Here is an 8,538-nt window from a genome sequence, read left to right on the forward strand (position 1 = left end):
ATTATGGTGGAGTCATTAAGGAGATTAGTTTATGGAAGACCCTCTTTATTTCATCTACTTTCGTTCGTGACTCTAGAAAGTCAAATTTAGATGTTCATACTCTTGCTAGGCATTCAATATATTGACTCAAATCAAATTCAAATTTAAATTGCAAGTCAATTTATTATTTCTTCAAACAATAAAACAAAAAAATGTTGGTTGGGTTGCAAATATTCACCAAATAATTTTCATGTAAGAACCAACATCATTTGAAATATTTAAATGCCCTTAACCTATTTTAAACAGGACCAACAGCATTAGTTTGAGCTAATTAAATTTTAAAAAAATACTTAAACATTTCAAAATAAATTGAAAATTGCTGGGCTAGCTCAAAACATTACCTAATATTTATGGGCCAAGTTTCATAGTCAACTAAGTTCATTTAGTGTGAAATTAAAATGTAAAACAAGAAAAAAACAGAAAAAGAAAAAGAGCAAAGGCCTACTGTGCCACTGGGCTCTATGCAGCCACATTGCGGCTCAGCCCACAACCAGCCTTCTCCTTCCTCGCTATAGGAGGCAGGGAAGGCGTGGTGGCCATCCACTAGCCATAATCGTGACATGACACATGTTGACCACCCCCGGCTCACATGAAGCATAAGGCTGCCCCCGCACCCCTCGGTCGAAACCCTAACCCCCTTTCCCCTTCCTCCCCGCGTCGCCCCTCTCCAAAATACGCATGCACCCCGCTGCCGTTGGCGTGCGGCAGTCGTCTTCGTGGTCCAGAGCCTCCTCATGCCAGGAGCACCGCCGCCCTCTTATGCACCAACTACAAGCACCGATTCGAGCTGGAGCCCCTTCGGGACCGTTGAGTTTATATTTTGTGTTGCATGTATTATGTGTTGTGGCCCACCTCCTAGTCATGTATAGTTAAGGTTGAGGCCTACCCTCTACTTATATATATGTGCACCAGCACCCCATCAATATAATGATTATTGTATTGCAAACTTGTCCGTCTACATGGTATCATCATTTTCGGTCCAAACCTAGGGTTCGTCGTCGCCGCCACCGCGCCCCCTCGCGCGGGCCGTCGCCGCCGCACTCACCGCTGCCGCACCCTACCACGCCCCTCCTCCACCCGCGTCGCCGCCTCCTCGTGCGCCACTTTCGCCCCTCAGCCGCGCCGCCCTCCTCAGTCGCGCCTTCCTCCGCCGCATGCCGCCCGCTGCCCCTCCCGCAGCCGCCTCCCCGCTGCTACCTCCTCCTCCTCCCAAAAGCCTAACCCTATCTGCAACCATGTTTTCTCCGGGCTCCTCCACGACCCGCTCGTCGAACCCCTTCGCCAGCCCCGAGCCCTCCGTCGCCGCCATCCGTGACCTCAATATCGAGGCCCGGGTCCCTATCCGTATCGACAGCTCCAGCACGTCGTACTACGCGTGGAAGACCTACTTCAACCTCATTTTCCGCGAGTACAATCTCACCGAGCACATCGACGGTTCCGTGGACAGCGAGTACATGCGGGGCGATCCGGAGTGACCCGCCATTGAGGCCACAATCATCCGTTGGTTCTACCAGACCGTCTCGAAGGACATCTTCCACACGGATATCGCTGAGGACGACGATGCCTGCGCCGTGTGGGCCAAGATCAACGCGCTCTTCACCGACAACAAACTTCAGCGCCTTGTTTTCTTGCAACAGGAGTTCTTTGGCTGTCACCAGGACAACCCCACCATCGATGAGTACTGCATGAGGCTCAAGATGCTCGCCGACGAGTTTCGCGACATCTGCGCTAAGGTCTCTGATGACCTCATGTTGAGCACCCTCACCGCCGGCCTTAATGAGGACTTCGGCAATGCGGCGTCCAACCTCACCCTGCTGCCGCAGCCTACTTTTCAGCGTGTCGTTGCGTACCTCAAACTTGAGGAGTGCCGGATGGCGAAGCTGAAGCAGCGGGTCCGGCACACCAGCCTCACCGTCGGCACCACCCGCGGCGGTCCTGCTCTACCAGCCACGCCTCGTCGGTCCGCGTCACCTGCGCCCGCCAGCTACTTCCCGCTGCCGCCCGCACCCCCCGCGCCTTCCCAGCAGCCACAAGGTGACAGGGGCCGGCGCATTCGGCGGGGCGGCAGGGGCCGCTGCTAGCAGCGGCCGCAGCAGCAGGCACAAGGTGTGGGGAGGGGCACCATCAGCAGGCTCCTCCACCGTGGGCCGTCGGGCAGAACCCGTGGACGGGCGTCATCCACGCCTATCACATGCCCGTCCCGCGGGCGCCTGCACCGGGTCTCCTTGGTCCCCGCCCCACAGGCCACCAGTCATTCATCGGCACCCCCTACCCAGTCGTACGGTGCTCCGCTTACACCACCACCCCTCGGTGGCTACGGCGCGCCCGCTCAGGCGCCGCCCTAATGGAGGTCAGCCACCACCGCTGGTACCTGCACTGTGCGACCGTGCCCTCCTGGACGCCCTCCACTCTGCCCCGTCACCGAGCAACTTTGGCGGTGGAGGCGACTGGTACATGGACTCAGGTGCTACTGCACACATGACATCTCATCCTGGTAACCTATCCTCTTGCACTCCAGTTAACACTCCCACCTGTATCACCGTTGGCAACGGTTCTTCTTTACTTATCACTCATGTTGGTAGTGCTAGTTTTCCTTGTAGTTCCACACCTATCACTATGTCTAATGTCCTTGCCTCACCGGACTTAGTCACTAGCTTAGTTTCCATTCGTCATCTTACTCGTGAGAATCCACTTATTGTTGGATTTGACGGCGTTGGTTTTTCTGTGAAGGACGCCCATACCCGGATGGTGCTTCACCGATGTGATAGCCCTGACAAGCTCTATCCCGTGCACGCCGGCACCTCCACCTCCACACCCATCGCCCTCGCCGTCGGTGTCAACCTTTGGCATGCTCGCTTGGGCCACCCCAACCCCGTCGTTTTGCGTCAGATTCTTAGGAGTTTTTCTTTCTCATGTAATAAGCTCGACGAGCATACTTGTGAGGCTTGTCGTTTGGGCAAGCACATTCGTCCTCCCTTTAGTGCATCTACTACAGTTTCCACTTTTTTGTTTCAACTACTTCATAGTGATGTTTGGACGTCTCCCATTGTGAGTAACACGGGCTATCTATACTACTTGGTGATTTTAGATGATTATTCTCATTCTGTGTGGACTTTTCCTCTTCGTCGTAAATCTGATGCTTTAGATACACTCATCGCCTTTTACTCCTATGTCACCACCCAGTTCGGTCGCACAATACTTGCACTCCAAACAGATACGGAAAAGAGTTTGACAACGTCGCTCTTCGCACACTTCTCGCCTCTCACGGCACTACCTTCCGTCTAACTTGCCCTTACACCTCACAGCAGAATGTCTGCACCGAACGTATCCTCCGCACTCTTAATGACTGTGTTCGCACGGTACTATTTTCACTCTAACGTGCCCCCTCGGTTTTGGCCCCACGCTCTCGCAACCGCCACTCTTCTAGTCAACATTTGTCTGTGACGCCCTCGGTGGAACTATGCCCCTCACCACCTTCTCTTCGGTACACCACCGTCCTATGATGGTCTCCGCATCTTTGGGTGTCTTTGTTACCCTAGCACCGCGTCCAATACGCCACACAAACTCACACCACGTCCGTTCCATGCGTCTTTCTTGGCTATCTCTCTAACACCAAAGGTTACCGGTGCTATGATCCTGTCACTCATTGTGTGTACACCTCGAGGCATGTGTATTTTGTTGATATGATGTTTCCTTTTTTTCAGGTTTCTCCGGCTGCGGCCCTTGAGGCGCCGAACCCTCGCCCCTTGCTTCCCTCCCGGCGCCTTCTGTCGCCACCCGGGTCTTGACTCCCTCCCCCAAGGTTGAGTCTGACCGAACCCCCGGGTCTCCGGCTCCCTCCTCAGGGGTTGAGCCCGACTGGATTCTCCACCCCGGTGCCACGGCGGCCACCCCGCCCTCTACCCCAGTTGGCACCACCACCCCGACGACAGGCTCGACTTCCACCTCGCCCGTCGCCACCCCTGCTGCCGGCTCGGACACTGCCTTTGGCTTGTCTACTGCCGCGGCCCCCAGCGACGCCGCGTGCCCCTCCGCCGCTGCCGCTGCCCCGCCTCTCGACGTGACGACCCGTGCTCGGGCTGGTGTTCTTCACCCATCCCCTGAGCACGCGCTACTCTTCTGATGAGTATGTGTGCGCTGCCACAACGACGACACCGTCACCCATCCCCGCCTCTGCTCGCGCTGCCCTTCGGGATCCCCACTAGCTCACAGCGATGTAGGAGGAGTTCAATGCTCTGCAGTGCAACCGCACATGGCATCTTGTTCCGCGCCCCCTCGTGCCAACATCATGACCGACAAGCGGGTGTTCCACCACAAGACTCGCCCGGATGGTTCTCTCAAGCGCTACAAGGCTCGGTGGGTGGTTCGTGAATTTCGACAGCGTGCAGGTGTGGACTTCACCGACACCTTCGCCCGGTTGTCAAATCGGGCACGATCCGCGTCGTGCTCTAGTTGGCGGTCTCGCGCGCCTGCCCTGTTGCTACCTCTTGAGCACTGCGTTGGTTTCCCCTTGAAGAGGAAAGGGTGATGCAGCAAAGTAGCATAATTATTTTCCTCAGTTTTTGAGAACCAAGGTATCAATCTAGTAGGAGGCTCCTCAAAAGTCTCTCGTACCTACACAAACAAACAAGAACCTCGCAACCAACGCGATAAAGGGGTTGTCAATCCCTTCACGGAAACTTGCAAAAGTGAGATCTGATAGAGATAATAAGATAAGATAAATATTTTTGGTATTTTTATGATATAGATTGGAAAGTAAAGATTGCAACTAAAAGTAGATTGGAAACTTATATGATAAAAGATAGACCCGGGGGCCATAGGTTTCACTAGTGGCTTCTCTCAAGATAGCATAAGTATTACGGTGGGTGAACAAATTACTGTCGAGCAATTGATATAAAAGTGCATAGTTATGAGAATATCTAGGCATGATCATGTATATAGGCATCACGTTTGCAACAAGTAGATCGAAATGATTATGCATCTACTACTATTACTCCACACATCGACTGACTCCTGGTTGCATCTAAAGTATTAAGTTCATAAGAACAGAGTAACGCATTAAGCAAGATGACATGATGTAGAAGGATAAACTCAAACAATATGATACAAACCCCATCTTTTTATCCTCGATGGCAACAATACAATATGTGCCTTGCTGCCCCTGCTGTCATTGGGAAAGGACACCGCAAGATTGAACCCAAAGCTAAGCACTTCTCCCATTGCAAGAAATATCAATCTAGTAGGCCAAACCAAACTGATAATTCGAAGAGACTTGCAAAGATAACCAATCACGCATAAAATAATTCAGAGGAGATTCAATTATTTCTCATAGATAAACTTGATCATAAACCCACAATTCATCGGATCTCGATAAACACACCGCAAAAAGAGTTACATCGAATAGATCTCCAAGAAGATCGAGGAGAGCTTTGTATTGAGATTCAAAGAGAGAGAAGAATCCATCTAGCTAATAACTATGGACCCGAAGGTCTGTGGTAAACTACTCACAACTCATAGGAGAGGCCTTGGAGATATGTAGAGGCCCTCCGTGGTCGAGTCCCCCTCCGGTGGAGCGCCGACGAAGGCTCCAAGATGGGATCTCGCGGATACAGAAGGTTGCGGCGGTGGAAATAGTTTTTCGTGGTGCTCCTGGATGTTTTCAGGGTACGGGAGTATATATAGGCGAAGGAGGTAGGTCAGGGGAGCCACGAGGGGCCCACGAGGGTGGGGGCGCGCCTACCCCCCTAGGGCGCGCCCTCCTGCCTCGTGGCCGCCTCGGCTACTTCTTGACGTCCACTCCAAATCTCCTGGATTACGTTTGTTCCAAAAAGATCGCTCCTGAAGGTTTTATTCCGCTTGGACTCCGCTTGATATTCCTTTTCTTCGAAACGCTGAAATAGGCAAAAAAACAACAATTCGGGCTGGGCCTCCGGTTAGTAGGTTAGTCCGAAAAATGATATAAAAGTGTAAAGTAAAGCCCATAAACATCCAAAACGGGTAATATAATAGCATGGAACCATCAAAAATTATAGATATGTTGGAGACGTATCAAGCATCCCCAAGCTTAATTCTTGCTCATCCTCGAGTAGGTAAATGATAAAAACAGAATTTTTGATGTGGAATGCTACCTAGCATAATTCTCAATGTAATTTTCTTTATTGTGGCATGAATGTTCAGATCCAAATGATTCAAAATAAAAGTTCATATTGACATAAGAGTAATAATACTTCAAGCATACTAATAAAGCAATCATGTCTTCTCAAAATAACATGGCTAAAGAAAGCTATCCCTACAAAATCATATAGTCTGGCTATGCTCTATCTTCATCACACAAAGTATTTAATCATGCACAACCCCAATGACAAGCCAAGCAATTGGTTCATACTTTAGTATTCTCAAACTTTTTCAACTTTCACACAATACATGAGCATGAGCCATGGACATAGCACTATATGTGGAACAGAATGGTGGTTGTGGAGAAGACAAAAAAAGGGAAGATAGTCTCACATCAACTAGGTGTATCAACGGGCTATGGAGATGCACATTAATAGATATCAATGTGAGTGAGTAGGGATTGCCATGCAACGGATGCACTAGAGTTATAAGTGTATGAAAGCTCAACAAAAGAAACTAAGTGGGTGTGCATCCAACTTGCTTGCTCACGAAGACCTAGGGCATTTTGAGGAAGCCCATCATGGGAATATACAAGCCAAGTTCTATAATGAAAAATTCCCACTAGTATATGAAAGTGACAACATAGGAGACTCTCTATCATGAAGATTATGGTGCTACTTTGAAGCACAAGTGTGGAAAAAAAGATAGTAACATCGTCCCTTCTCTCTTTTTCTCTCATTTTTTTCTTTTTTCTTTTCTTTTTCTTTTTCTTTTCTTTTTTTTCTTTGGTGGGCTTCTTTGGCCTCTTTTATTTTTTTTATTTGGGTTTCTTTGGCCTCTTTTATTTTTATAAAGTCTGAAGTCTCATCCCGACTTGTGGGGGAATCATAGTCTCCATCATCCTTTCGTCACTTGGGACAATGCTCTAATAATGAAGATCATCGCACTTTTATTTACTTACAACTCAAGGATTACAACTCAATACTTAGAACAAAATATGACTCTACGTGAATGCCTCTGGTGGTGTACTGGGATATGCAATGAATCAAGAGCGACATGTATGAAAAATTATCAAGGTGACTTTGCCACAAATACGATGTCAACTACATGATCATGCAAAAGCAATATGACAATGATGGAGCATGTCATAATAAACAGAACGGTGGAAAGTTGCATGGCAATATATCTTGGAATGGCTATGGAAATGCCATAATAGGTAGGTATGGTGGCTGTTTTGAGGAAGGTATATGGTGGGTGTATGGTACCGGCGAAAGCCGCGTGGCACAAGAGAGGCTAACAATGGTGGAAGGGTGAGAGTGTGTATAATCCATGGACTCAACATTAGTCATAAAGAACTCATATACTTTTTGCAAAAATCTACAAGTCATTGAAAACAAAGTACTACGCGCATGCTCCTAGGGGGATAGATTGGTAGGAAAAGACCATCGCTCGTCCCCGACCGCCACTCATAAGGAAGACAATCAATAAATAAATTATGCTCCAACTTCATCACAAAGCGGTTCACCATACGTGCATGCGACGGGAATCACAAACTTCAACACAAGTATTCCTCAAATTCATAATTACTCCACTAGCATGACTCTAATATCGCCATCCTCATATCTCAAAACAATTATCAAGCATCAAATTGATCATAGCATCCAATTCACTTTCTATGATAGTTTTTATTATACCCAACTTGGATGCCCATCATTCTAGGACAAAATTATAACCATAGCAAATACCATACTGTTCTAAAAGACTCTCAAAATGGTATAAGTGAAGCATGAGAGATCAACAATTTCTACAAAATTAAACCACCGCCGTGCTCTAAAAGATATAAGTGAAGCACTAGAGCAAAATTATCTAGCTCAAAAGATATAAGTGAAGCACATAGAGTATTATAATAAATTCCAAATCAAGTGTGTCTCTCCCAAAAGGTGTGTACAGCAAGGATTATTGTGGTAAACTAAAAAGAAAAGACTCATATCATACAAGACGCTTCAAGCAAAACACATATCATGTGGCGAATAAAAATATAACTCCAAGTAAAGTTACCGATAGACGAAGATGAAAGAGGGGATGCCTTCCGGGGCATCCCCAAGCTTAGGCTTTTGGTTGTCCTTGAATATCTTGGGGTTCCATGGGCATCCCAAGCTTGGGCACTTGCCACTCCTTATTCCATAGTCCATCAAATCTTTACCCAAAACTTGAAAATTTCACAACACAAAACTCAACAGGAAATTTCATAAGCTCTGTTAGTGCAAGAAAGAAAAACCACCACATAAGGTACTGTAATGAAGTCATTATTTATTTATATTGATGTTAAACCTACTGCATTCCAACTTCTCTATGGTTCATACCCCCCGATACTAGCCATAGATA

Source organism: Triticum aestivum, chromosome 7B, assembly GCF_018294505.1.
Source record: "Triticum aestivum cultivar Chinese Spring chromosome 7B, IWGSC CS RefSeq v2.1, whole genome shotgun sequence".
Classification (NCBI taxonomy): domain Eukaryota; kingdom Viridiplantae; phylum Streptophyta; class Magnoliopsida; order Poales; family Poaceae; genus Triticum; species Triticum aestivum.